We start from the raw sequence: 13,940 nt of genomic DNA, 5'->3' as shown, positions 1-13,940 counted from the left end.
CCACACAACACTGAGCAGCTGCTGCTGCTGCTAAGTTGCTTCAGTTGTGTCCAACTCTGGGCAACCCCATAGACGGCAGCTCACCAGGCTCCCCCGTCCCTGGGATTCTCCAGGCAAGAACAGTGGAGTGGGTTGCCATTTCCTTCTCCAATGCACGAAAGTGAAAAGTGAAAGTGAAGTCGCTCAGTCGTGTCCGACTCTTAGCGACCCCATGGACTGCAGCCTACCAGGCTTCTCTGTCCATGGGATTTTCCAGGCGAGAGTATTGGAGTGGGGTGCCATTGCCTTCTCCAACACTGAGCAGAGTTATGTGCTATACTGTAGGTCCTGTTAATTAACTGTAACAAATGAACTTACAAAACGGAAAGAGACTCACAGACTTAGAGAATGAACTTATGGTTGCCAGGAGGAGCGGAATGAGGGAAGGGGTAGGTAGGGCGTTTAGGATGGACATGTGCACACGGGATAACCAGCAAGGAGCCCCTGCACAGCACAGGAAACTCTGCTCAGCGTTATGTGGCAGCCTAGATGGGAGGGGGTCTGGGGGAGACACACGTCCACGTGTACGGCACACTCGTTTTGCTGTCCACCTGAGACTGTCACAACATGGTTAATCGGCTGTACTCCAATACAAATAAAAAGTTAAAAAATTATTAAAAGTCTTAATATGGCAACAGCAGAGCACTGAACCAAGTGGGGGGATCTTCTGAACGAGGGGCCCCGTGTGACTGCCCAGATCACGTGTGACCCCGGATGTCATCCATGGGGTCACACCCTGTGCTAAGGTTCAGGCCTATGTTGGCTAAAAAACACTATGGCAGCGGTCCTCACGGGGCTTCAAGTCCAGGCAAGGAGTCATCCTGTTTATTTCATCAGGATCCTTTCCTGGGTACCTTTCAGTCTGAGTGCTGCCTATGGTGAGTTTGATTCTAGTAATTACTTTTTCTCATGCAGAAAAATTACTAGAACCTCCGGAGCCCAAATGCAGAAGTGCGGATCTGTTCCAGGGCAGGGGATGGGAGGGGCGGGCAGGCCGCTGGCTTCGGGGGTGGGGTAGGGGGTGGGTGCATGTGTCTCCAGGAAGTGGCTTCGAAGGGACCACCAGTATAATCTTAACATCAGGCGTCAACAACTGTTGATGTATACTCTGGTTTAATCCCAAATGCTGAGTATTCTGTGGCTCCAAGGAGTCTCAGCTCATCGCACAGGACGCTCCCACCCCTGCTTACAGCCTTCAGACCTGAGCGCCTGGACACGGCCACTGCGTCTGCACAGGACCGCCAAAATCCTTCATGGAGCTGTTGTTTAGTCGCTAAGTCACCTCTGACTCTGCGACCCCCTGGACTGTAGCCCACCAGGCTCCTCTGTCAGTGGGATTTCCCAGGCAAGAACACTGGAGTGAGTTGCCATGCCCCTCTCCAGGGGATCTTCCCCACCCAGGGACAGGACCCAGGTCTCCTGCATTGGCAGGCGGATTCTTTACCACTGAGCCACCAGGAAAGCCCCAAATCCTTGATACTTACTTGCTAATAGTTACAATATTCCTCACTTACGTTTTTCAGAGACGCCTCTCTACTGCTTCAGAGGCTTGCCAAGCACCAGTATCCACACAGGGAACCAGAGGGGCTGGAACTGCCGCCCAGGCTGGCTCCCCTGAACTGGGAGCAGAGGGCAGCGGCCGCCTCGGGGCGTTGGAAGGGGCTCAGGGGCAGGAAGTGCCCGATCCCGGTTCAGGTGTTCCTAGGCGGGACTTCCCGCTCCCGCCCCGTCGAGGATAACGCTGTTTACACGACAGGAATGTGCTCTTCCCATCCCTGGGTTGCTGAACCGCCCAGATCATGTTCCCACCTGTTAGACGCTTTCACTTTTCCTTGGGTTGTAATGGGTTCAGTAAGTTAACGACTAAAATCGTGAGACTCCTTCTCCAAAGACCTTAATTCTAAAGGAGTATCTTTATCTCCAGGAGGCGCTAGAGCAATTCTATTTAAAATGTAACAAAGGAAGGAGGGAACATGTGTATACTTAAGGTGCGAGCAGTAAGGAAGCTGCCTGCCCATGAGGAGACTTAATAGACGTAGGTTTGATCCTTGGGTTGGGAAGACCTCCTGGAGGAGGGCATGGAAACCCACTCCAGTGTTCTTGCCTGCAGGATCCCACAGACAGAAGACTCTGGTGGGCTGCAGTCCATAGCATTGCCAACCAAGAGTCAGCCACAACTGAAGCGACTTAGCACACACACACGTATATCTGATGCCCGGGTCTATTTTCCAAATGATTACATTTCTCCTCTAGGATGAAGACAAGGATTTTGACAGTCTAATAACGCACACATTTTCATTTTAGAGAAAAGCTATTTTATTAACTACTCATTCCACGCTTTAGACTCCAGACTTGAGATTTCATAAAGCGTCAGTAGCCCTGTGGACTAACCATGTTGTTGAATAGCAAAATGTCTGAGTCACTTATGTGGAAGAAGCACCTGAGGACCTCTCTTTGTGACTCAAGTGGTTTTGAAATCAAGTCACAAGCTCGGGCATGAGAATAATATATTTATTTATGTTGGCGAGATGAACTGATTGTGAGTGTTGTATATTGTATAAGTAAAAGTGAATGGACAGACACTCCCAGCCCACCAGGGAGACACTGTTAATGATGAACCATGATCACAAGTCTGAGAGCAGGGTGTGTGTATGTGTGTGTTGGGAGGGTGGGGGTTGGTCATGGTGGTGGGAGGGATGGGTCCTCTTGTCCACTCCATAAAGCACCTATGTATTTCAATAAAAAGTATTTTCCCTCCACTCCCATACCTTCAGATAGCTTTCCAAGTGTGAATTTAATGTTTCTACATTCTGGTGCTGCTACATTCAATTCTCATTGAATTCTGTGAGTAGAGAGTCTTCTGCCTCTGAAAACACCCTGTGGCCTTCTAGGAATGCCTCAAATTCCCTTAGCTGAGATTTCATAATTAGAGAAAGGGCTTCCCTTGAGAGGACATTTGTGGGAGAAACCAATTCAGAATGAAATCAATAAGCCCCACCAGATTCCTTTCTGAGAACTGATTTTGATAAAAGAAAGGGTAAAACAGCAAGTGTGCACTGGACGTGATGTTCACACTAGAAATGAAACCCTGGAATCTGAAGCAGAGGAGGGTTTACTGTAGGGCCATGCAAGGAGACAAGAGCCTCAAGCCCTAAAAAGCTCCAAGCTCCGCGAAGGGTTTTGGCAAAGCATTTTTAAAAGCCAGGTGATGGGGGGCAGGTGAGGGGAGGGGGTCACAGGACACGTGATCAGCTTGTACACAGCTCTCCGACTGGCTGATGGGAGGGAACAGGTGGTGTCACAGGGGTTAACTTTATCAGTCCTTCGGCTCCAGGAGGCCTGGGGCTTTGTGCTCAAGGTCCTCAAGTAGTTAACATCTTCCACTGGGGTGGAGGAGGTTTCACACCTGCAAAACAACTCAGAAAGCATGCATCAGATACTGTTACCTTGATACTTCCCGGAGGAGCTAAAGCAGAGGACGTGGGGAGGCCTGTCCCCCACCCAGGGAGGCCCTACGGGCTCTGCTTGGGTGCAGTCTGATCACACATGCAGTCAGATCACATCATTCCTGGTGATGACTTCTTTTCTAGTAGATCAGGGAACTGGATTTTCAGAAAGTCTCACACAGCTGAAAAGTGATAAAACAAAGGCCCAGTCAGGCCCGATCCCGAGCTCACGTTTGCAACGACATCTCAGCGGTGAAGAATCCGCCTGCCAGTGCAGGAGACTCGGGTTCCATCCCAGTTGGGAAGATCCCTGGAGGAGGAAATGGCAACTCACTCCAGTGTTCTTGCCTGGGAAATCCCATGGACAGAGAAGCCTGGCAGGCTCCAGGCCACGGGGTTGAAAAGAGTCAGACGCGACTGAGCGCGCACACACTCTGTCCACGCATGACTGTGTTTTCCTGAACTGCTCCAGGCCAGAAAGATTAATTCCTTTCCTAGCTACTGATGACTTTTCTTATTATTAACATTAGGAAGATCTGATAGCAACATAATGTTTAGCATGAGTGCGCTAGCCAGTACTTTCTGATGCAAGAGGGGAAACCCAGGTCAGAATGGAATTAGCAAGCACAAGGGGTGTGTTGTCAGGGGTGGATGGTCCCAGGTGATGCCACAAGGCTTGATGCTCTCTTTCTCACACCTCCACTTAGCTCTGCTTTCTTGAGTTGGCTTTGCCCTTAGGGCACCTTCTCTATCTACATGGTGGGTGTGTGTTCCTGCTCAGTCATGTGTGACTCTTCGTGAGCCCATTGATTGTAGCCTGCTAGACTTCTCTGTTCATGGCATTTTCCAGGAAAGAATATTGGAATAGGTTGCCAAGCCCTTCTCCAGGGGATCTTCCCCACCCAGGGACTGAAACAATCTCCTGCACTGCAACCAAATTCTTTCCACTGAGCCATCTGGGAAGCCCCATCTACATGGTTCAATCCAGTTCAGTTCAGTTGCTCAGTCATGTCCAACTCTTTGTGACCACATGGACTGCAGCACGCCAGGCCTCCCTGTCCATCACCAACTCCTGGAGCTTGCTCAAACTCATATCCATCGAGTCAGTGATGCCATCAAACCATCTCATCCTCTGTCGTTCCCTTCTCCTCCAGCTTTCAATCTTTCTCAGCATCAGGGTCTTTTCCAATGAATCAGTTCCTTGCATCAGGTGGCCAAAGTATTGGAGCCTCAGCTTCAGCATCAGTCCTTCCAATGAATATTCAGGGTTGATTTCCTTTACGATGGACTAGTTGGATCTCCTTGCAGTCCAAGGGACTCTCAAGAGTCTTCTCCAACAACAGTTTAAAAGCATCAATTCTTCGGCGCTCAGCCTCCTTTATGGTCCAGCTCTCACATCCGTACACGACCACGGGAGGAACCACAGCCCAGACTAGACGGGCCTTTGTTGGCACAGTCACGTCTCTGCTTCTCAGGAATGGCTTTACATGGTGGTTTCCAGCAAATCTGGGCTCTCAGTTGCCTCTTCCATTGGATTCATCTCTTTCCCAGTTACTTCAGCAAAAGTCCCAGGGTCCACTAATTTGACTGACTTGAATCATGGATGCACCCCTGATTGGTCATAAACCATGGTCCCCCTCTGGGGGATGAGATGAGCCCATATGACCACCCAGACTGCTGGAGGAGAAGCAGCACTTCCAACGGAAGTCAAAAGACAGTCCGGATCCTGGATTCCAAGCCCACAAATGCTCATCACGTTGATCCCATCCCTGTTTTCTTCTTTTTTAAACACACATCCTCAGAATAATTATACTTCTTAGGGGCTGGGGGACAGGCAGCCGTCTCTAAACTTATCAGTGCTCAAGAACATTGTGTGCAGCATTTGGTCGATCAAATGACTCACAGATAACTTCCACGTGCAACATTTAGGGACCTGAAAAAGGGACCAAAGTTCACCCCTTCCCAATGATTACCTTACAGAAGCTGTTCCCACCTGTGAACTGGCGAAAGTATGGAAGTTAGCTCTAATAGTATTATTCAGTTTAATTCTTATTTTAAGCAACTCTTGTATATTTAAAGAATTTTAACTCTCAAATCTGTGTCACCAAACAAAACACCCTTGAAATAATAATACGCCTCTCTGTAATATTAGAGCATGGCAACCAGAAAGCATTGGATAATTAGATTTGGAGAGGACAGTAGGAAATACTGTCCCTTTGTCTTTGGGGTGAATAAAAGATACGTGTGCTTCTGATCAGGATTCCTTCTGTGATTCTCTGTGTGGGTCTCCTTAAGCTGTTAGCTGTCAAGGGCCTGTCCCTGATCCCCCAGATCTCAGTGAGTCCAACTACTTCTCATAATTTGAGTCTCAGCTCAAATGCTGGTTCCTTAGGAAGGCCTTTGCAGCCTTTTGTTGTTGTTGTTTACTCACTAAGTCTCATCTGACTCTTTTGCAATCTCACAGAGGATAGGCCACCAGGCTCCTCTGTCCATGGGATTTCCCAGGCAAGAACACTGGAGTGGGTTGCCATTTCCTCCTCCCAGGGGCTCTTTCCAACTCAGGGATGGAACCTGCGTCTCTTGTGTCTCCTGCGTTGGCAGGTGGATTCTTCATCACTAGCACAACCAGGAAGCCCATAAGAATCCTACAGCCCATTTCATCTCCATCCCATCTCCCTGCTTTATGCCTCTTTGAAATTGTTCTATTTCTTTGATTACACATGTGTTGTCTGTCATGTGAGCTCCAAGAAGCCAGAGGGCTTGTGTGCGTTATGTGCCATTGTGTCTCCAGCTCCAAGACTGGAGGTGCTCAGTAACCATTTACAGAATGACTCCACGTCCAGTGAGTTCCATTCTACCTGAATTGAATAAAAAATCGAGAAATCAGTGGAAACGTACATGAAATTATCTTTTCATGGAAAAGCCCGTTATTCGGGAGGAATCTCAGTGACCATGTGCACATACAAGGTCCCAGGCCCTTCTATCCGGGCTTCAGCGGGATTGGACCTTAGCTGACTCTCCCCTCCCCATAACAGACTCATTTGATAGCACCAGGCACCAGAATACAAGAGTTGCTCAGCCGTCCTCTGTCAGTGGGAGAACCTGGATGTGAGATCTAAATCGTGAGGGCTATTTGGCATTTACTGCTACCCAAGGCTACCGCACAGAGTCGGACACGACTGAAGCGACTTAGCAGCAGCAGCAGCAGCAGCAAAGGCTACCTAAGTCCTCTGCTAGCTAAACTCCCCCCGCTGCCGCCCCAAAGATAAGAGTTCCCTTGTTTGGGGATTGCTCGCCTGGCCCACTTCACAAACACTGACAAACAATTGAATGTCTCCTTCCATTCTTCCCAGAGTTGACTCACCCGGACAGCACAGGTAGTTTCCATCCGTTCCGTTTAAGGTGTGAATGTCAAGTGGAAGTAGGCCTGTGGAGGTTCACATTAAAGCCTTGACAAAACACAGTCAGAGCAGATAATCCTGCATCTGAATCGAGAGACACAGAGAGATGTATCAAGGCAGGCTCTTGACAAACGGGACTGAGACAGAATGGATTCTGGGTCCAAAATAATGAGCAATAATAATCCTGCCATGGAATTTCCCCGATTTTCACTCTGATGGAATTAGCCAAATTATATCATGCAAGAAAGCATAGAATGCGGAACTATGTGATGATGTAATTTTGAAAGTTAACTATGAAATATATATGGTACTAATGGAATTTTTCAAAATCAATGGTTTTTTAATCATTAGCCAGCTTAATTTGACTCTAAAGCAGACAGATAAATCTATATCTTCCTTCTAGAATTAGTAATATTGTAATAATTATAACACCCTGGAAATGTTCCAGTGTCTCCTAGTTTATAGTCTACGGGAACTTGAATAGAATGTGTATTCTACTGTTGTGTGAAAATTGTATAAATTTTAATTATGCTGAATTGGTTCATGGTGCTTTTCAGTTCTACTGTATCCTATTTTTCTGTATATTTATTCTATTAATTTTTGAGAGTTTGATATTGAAACTCCAACTAAAAATCTTAATTTATCTATTTAAGAAATAATTGTAATATATAGCAGAACTATTTGTAACTTTGTTCTGTTTTTTCCAAGTCTCCTGTAAATGTGTTGTCATACTTTCCTAATTTAAAAAATAAAAAAGAAAGAGAAAAATCATCATAATAATAGCTAATACTATTTACCAAGTAAAAAGTACTGTTCAAAATAGTAACTCATTGAACTGGTGTTCTCCATTTTTAAGTGGAGATGCTCTAAAGAGGGCACATCTTCTACATACAGATCTCAGTTTCCTCAAACATTATTGAAAAAATGAAATAAAATATCTCTTTATACATAAGGCTTGTAGTTAAACACAGGAACTGTTCCACCAGGACCACAGAATCAACTAAGTTGAACACGAACAGCTGTAACACTTGAGGCATTTACACACTGTTATTTTGCAATACATGATTTGACAGTTATTTACTGAGCATCTTGACTGATTCAACCCAGTTATGGCTACTAAGGACACAGTGGAGAACAAGACAGACTGTCCTCCTGCCCTCAGGGACTCCCTGAAACAGGCTGGAACCCAAGTTAAAGACAAAACTTCAATGTGACAGTAACATATAAAAGCCACTGTTGTTAGTCCCGTTTTGCAGATGAGGACGAGGTGAACGACCTTGGTAATGTGTAGCAGGTAGACTTGAACTCACATCTGGCTTAACCACTGTAAGAAACAAGTTTACTTACACAAAAAGGGAAATAATACTTAACTTACAAATGGTGTGGGTAGAGATACAAATGGCACCCCACTCCAGGACTCTTGCCTGGAAAATCCCATGGGCGGAGGAGCCTGGTAGGCTGCAGTTCATGGGGTCGCTGAGAGTCGGGGCACGACTGAGTGACTTCACTTTCACTTTTCACTTTCATGCATTGGAGAAGGAAATGGCAACCCACTCCAGTGTTCTTGCCTGGAAAATCCCAGGGACAGAGGAGCCTGGTGTGCTGCTGTCTATGGGGTTGCACAGAGTCGGACACAACTGAAGCGACTTAGCAGCAGAGATACAAAAAACCTGGCAGACACATATTAGCTCTTCAATAAATTATACTTTGTAATAATAGTAAAAATGACTCATGACCTTGAATGCAAACCCCACGTTTTTCATTTCCTTAAAAATGGAGCTGCTCTTTTAACGAACTTTTACTAAAGTTCTCCCAGTGTATCTGCATTTTGGAGGCTTTAAGATACATTTTTCATAGTATAACTTTAATTTACCAACAGGGCTGAATTCTACCCAGAAATCATCAAGCATATACAGGAGTCAAATGGAGGTCTATGAAGACACTGGTCGATTGTGCTTCCCCTGATATTTCAAATATTCCTCTTAACTTTCCTGAGACATAAGTATAGTAACCCCCAGTTTGATGAATGAGGAAACTAGACTCAGAAAGGTTAAGTAACTTGCCTAAGGCCCCACAGCTAGTGAGTGCTAGAGCCCTGGCCTCAACCCAAGCTGTTGCGAGCCAAGCCATTCTTTTTGTCTTGTAGAACTGCTTCCTATATGACACCCAAATAAAACCCTCTGGTATTTACCATCAACCTCTTCCTCAGAAAACAAAGACTGTACTGATACAAATCCTTCTCATTTGGCGATGAGGAAATCATCAATAATCAATTGCCTATTATGTGCATATTGGATGCTGGCCAAGATAAACAGCACTGTGTCATTTGCTCTAGCAGAGACAAAAACAAGGAAACTGATGTCTGTAATTTCGATTATATTTTTTTGCCTAATTAGACAGAAAACCCAAGACCAATGCAACAGAGATTATGACCATGATTTGAGAGCCCAAACCTTGTTCATTCTTAATAATGTTAACAATAAGTGTTTCAGAACCTTTACTGTATGCTGGGGATTTTCAGTGCTTTGTCATCCTCAGAAAAACTCTACCAGGTAGGTACTCTCCGTTATGAACACTTTGAGATGAGGCATCTGAGCCCTGTGGCTCAGACAGCAAAGAATCCATCTACAATGCGGGAGACCAGGGTTTGATCCCTGGGTCAGGAAGATCCCTTGGAGGAGGGCACAGCTACCCACTCCAGTATTCTTGCCTGGGGAATCCCTTGGATGGAGGAGCTGGTGGGCTCCTCCATGGGGTTGCAAAGCACTGGACACGACTGAGCAACTCAGACACACATACACACCTGAGCCTTAACTGAGATAAAAGTAAATAATCCCTGGTTGATCTGGCTCCTAAGTGACTGAGCCGGGCTTTGCACTCACAAGCAATTCTCTGCTAGTCCTCCTCAATTATATGGTTCTCTGAGTCAAATTACACTGTTAAGTTGAACACTAGGTATAAGACCTGGGACATCTATGTTGCCTTTCTAGTGTGAAGTCTGCAAAAAGCAAGGCACACAACGTGATGTTATAGGCAATGTTTACTGAGCATTGTTCTGTGCTAAGAACTGTAGATGTATCATTCTCACAGCAACCCCACTGGGCTGGCTCTTTTTATCACTGCTCTTTCCAGGAGACTTGAGCTTTACTGTGTGGTTGGTTCTCACACCATCCATTCGACAGATGTGGAAACTCAGTCCTTCCAGATTCCACAATCAGAAAGGAGATCTCGGCGTTGAGCCAGAGCTTTGAAGCTCAGAACTGTGTGTTAGCCTGGGATACAGTTGAGACAGTTCTGGGTTTCTCAGCACAGAGAACACAGCCATAGCCTCACCCTCACTACACAACAAAGTCACACGCATGCGCACATGCACACACACACACACAGACTTTGTCATCTGCGGTCGCTGGGTGTGAGGGCTGGAGTATAATTATCTATTCAGGACTCGGTAAGAGTTCCCAGAACAAAACAGAGGGCCCGGGCCTGTCTCGGTAATGACGGTGGGCATTTATGAGGCACTCCAAGATCTCTCATTAGCGATTCCCAGCAGCATCCCTGCAGGGGTGACTCACCCGGGCCAAGCCAAGTGAGAGCACGCCCCTGGGACCGGCTCAAAGGACTCATTTTGCCCTGAGCTGCATCTCATCAAGGACGGGTAAGTGTGGATGTCAACAAAGTTTCAAAGGGCCAGCACTGCTTTCCTCTGCAATCCAGGCTTTTTCCACTGGACAGGAGAAAACAATTTCCCCAAAATAGAAATGTTTTTGCTGGCTATCATGAGACCAAGGATTGCCTGCCCTTCTAAGTATCTACTTGGCACTTATAAAGCAAAATGACGCTAAACTCATGTGAAAACCCTAGCAAATCTGAAATTCTTTTCCTTGCTGCTTAAGCACACATGCAGAAAGAGAAAGAAAAGAAAAAACAAGGGGGGAGGGATGGATAACTCAATAGCTGACATAACAATAGGATTTAGCATTTCTTGACCACTTACTACGCACGAGCATCACGCCGGAAGCCAGGCACGACTGGTGAACTACGTGGTCCTTCTTTTGGGGGCTGTTAGTTTCATTTTACCACCACTGGCATATGAAGCAACATTTGCATCGCACAGTCCTATATATACGGACCCCACCCACCTCTCTTATGGAGGTATTTGCATATAAGAAATATTTCCAATATTCTGAGAGATTACTGGTTTAAGAAAACGTGATATATTATAGCATGTTGTATATGAATGTACATAGTAAAGGCTAAAATCAGAAAATCTCGATCTGACTCCCACAGGAGCCTAGGGTAAGGTCTGTGTCCCAGGACAAATTATATAACTTTCTAAATTTCAAATTTATCTATCCATTTAATTTTTGTCATTGGGCTGAAATGGGAAATTCTATGTAAAATGTTTAGCTTAGTGCCTGGCTAAGTCATATTAAAAAGCAGAGACATTACTTTGCCAACAAAGGTCTGTCTAGTCAAAGCTAAGGTTTTTCCAGTAGTCATGTATGGATGTGAGAGTTGGACTATAAAGAAAGCTAAGCCCCAAAGAATTGATGCTTTTGAACTGTGGTGTTGGAGAAGACTCTTGAGAGTTCCTTGGACTGCAAGAAGATCCAACCAGTCCATCCTAAAGGAGATCAGTCCTGGGTGTTCATTGGAAGGACTGATGCTGAAGCTGAAATTCCAATACTTTGGCCACCTGATGTGAAGAACTGACTCATTGGAAAAGACTCTGATGCTGGGAAAGATTGAAGGCAGGAGGAGAAGGGGACGACAGGATGAGGTGGTTGGATGGCATCACCGACTCCATGGATGTGAGTTGGAGTAAAATCTGGGAGCTGGTGATGAACAGGGAGGCCTGGCGAGCTGCAGTCCACAGGGTCACAGAGAATTCGACATGCCTGAGCAACTGGACTGAAGTCATAAGCCCTTTGTCGTTGTTCAGTTGCTAAGTTGTGTCCAGCTCTTTTGGTGTCCATGGCTGTAGCCTGCCAGACTCCTCTGTCCTTGGGTTCTCCAGGCAAGAACACTGGAGTGGGTTACCATTTCCTTCTCCAGGGAATCTTCCCTATCCAAGGATCAAACCCAGATCTCCTGCATTGGCAGGTGGATTCTTTACCACTAAGCCACCTGAGAAGCACATCATGAACCCTAGAAAGTACACTCTGTAACATATGGTAACAAGATATAGTGTATATTACATATAGTATCTAATCTATAGCATGTGCTGCATAATATGTGCTATATAGTATATATATAGATACCTATGTAGATACAATACATCATATATAAATTATATTCAGATATCATGTTACTTCTATTAACATGAACAGTCACTGAACTGTAATCAAGACAAATCTGAAATGACAGAGTTCAAGCTCCAGTCGGATTGTAAAAGGTTTCTAGAAACCAGCTAAGAGTTTACAGTGAACTTGCCAGGGAAGTTTAACACTAGGGTTAAACAACAACAACAAAAAAATGCAGTCACGTAACTGAAAAGCCCTCAGCGGTAACAAAACTTCCCTCACTTCTTCCTTGGCGGTAGTTTTTGTACTGGATCAAAAGGGGGCAATAAGAACCACTTTAAAGCAGTCAGCAAAAATCTTCAACTTCTCTTTCTCAGTTAGTACAGAGAGTTCAACCCCTGCCCGCCACGAGGGCTCTAGAAGTGGGCGTGTGTGCGCGCGCGCGTGTGCCCCCCGCGCTTGCTTAAATTCGACTTTGTAGGGATAGGTGCGCAGAAGGCAATGGCACCCCACTCCAGTAATCTTGCCTGGAAAATCCCATGGATGGAGGAGCCTGGTAGGCTGCAGTCCATGGGGTCGCTAAGAGTCGGACACGAGTGAGCGGCTTCACTTTCACTTTTCACTTTCATGCATTGGAGAAGGAAATGACAACCCACTCCAGTGTTCTAGGCTGGAGAATCCCGGGGACGGGGGAGCTTGGTGGGCTGCCGTCTATGGGGTCGCACAGAGTCGGACACGACTGAAGCGACTTAGCAGCAGCAGCAGGGATGGGTGAGGAAGATGGGGACCGAGGCTCGAAGGTGCACAGGGAGGTCAGTGTCCAAAGAGTCGGAAGCGGAGGCCGAGCCCCGCCTCAAGGGCTGGCGGCGCTTCTGCCACCGATCGCAAAACCACTCGAAGCGGCACCAGCGAGTGGAGCGCCCGGTGGACGACTTGCCCAAGTTAAGACCCGAAAGTGAAATTACTTCCTCGGGTGCCTTTCACTAAGTCGCAAACCCTCCCCACCTCGGGAGGTGCAGAAACCCAAGCTTCCTCCAACGAGGTCCGTCCGGGCTGGCAGAAACTGGTTTGAAGGAGGCGCGAGGGCTCGGGGCCCCCGGCAGGAGCCCGCAGCCGCCCCGGTCGCACTCGGAGACCTCGGCCGCCCGGCCGTGCGGTTGTGCAAGCGCCGGGCGGCAGCCGCCGGGCGAGGGCGGGGAGGCGCGCAAGGCGCAGCCCCGATGAACTCCGGCGAGCCAGCCTTCCCCGGGGGTTATCTCCGGGGTGGAGTCTGCGGCGTTCCCGCCCGGGGAGCCGCGCACCGGTCACCCGAGGCCCGGGCGCCCTCGCTCACCTCGCTGACTGCATCCTCTTCCCACCCCCAGTCACCCCGCCCCGGGCCCCGCGCCGCTCCCGGCCCGGCCAGCCGCAACCCGGTCCGCCCCACCGAGCGCGTTCATTGGCCACCCGGGGCGGCCGGTCTCCATAAATACATGGTCCCCGGGCATGGAGCGGGACAGGGGGAAAGCGCAGCGCCAGCAGCATCTCTTCTACCCTCCTGGACACCTCCACTTCGGCTCCACAGCTGGAAGTAAGACTTAACACCAACAGGCGAACTCACGTCCGTCTTCCTTCTTGCAAGAGACAGCCAGCTCCCCACTGCGCTCCTCCAGCCCCTGTGGCCGGCGCTCGGCGGGCATCCGCTCCCTGAGACTGCAGCACGGTGCCGCGTGCAGCATCCTCGCCCAGCTCCTGACGGCTCTCTGTCCCCCTTCCGCCCTTCCCGCCGCACCTGCTGCTCCGCCTTGCCGCTTTTTCTCTGTGTATCAAGA

Source organism: Bubalus kerabau, chromosome 13 (genome assembly GCF_029407905.1).
Source record: "Bubalus kerabau isolate K-KA32 ecotype Philippines breed swamp buffalo chromosome 13, PCC_UOA_SB_1v2, whole genome shotgun sequence".
NCBI lineage: Eukaryota > Metazoa > Chordata > Mammalia > Artiodactyla > Bovidae > Bubalus > Bubalus kerabau.
This window is presented reverse-complemented; position numbering follows the sequence as displayed.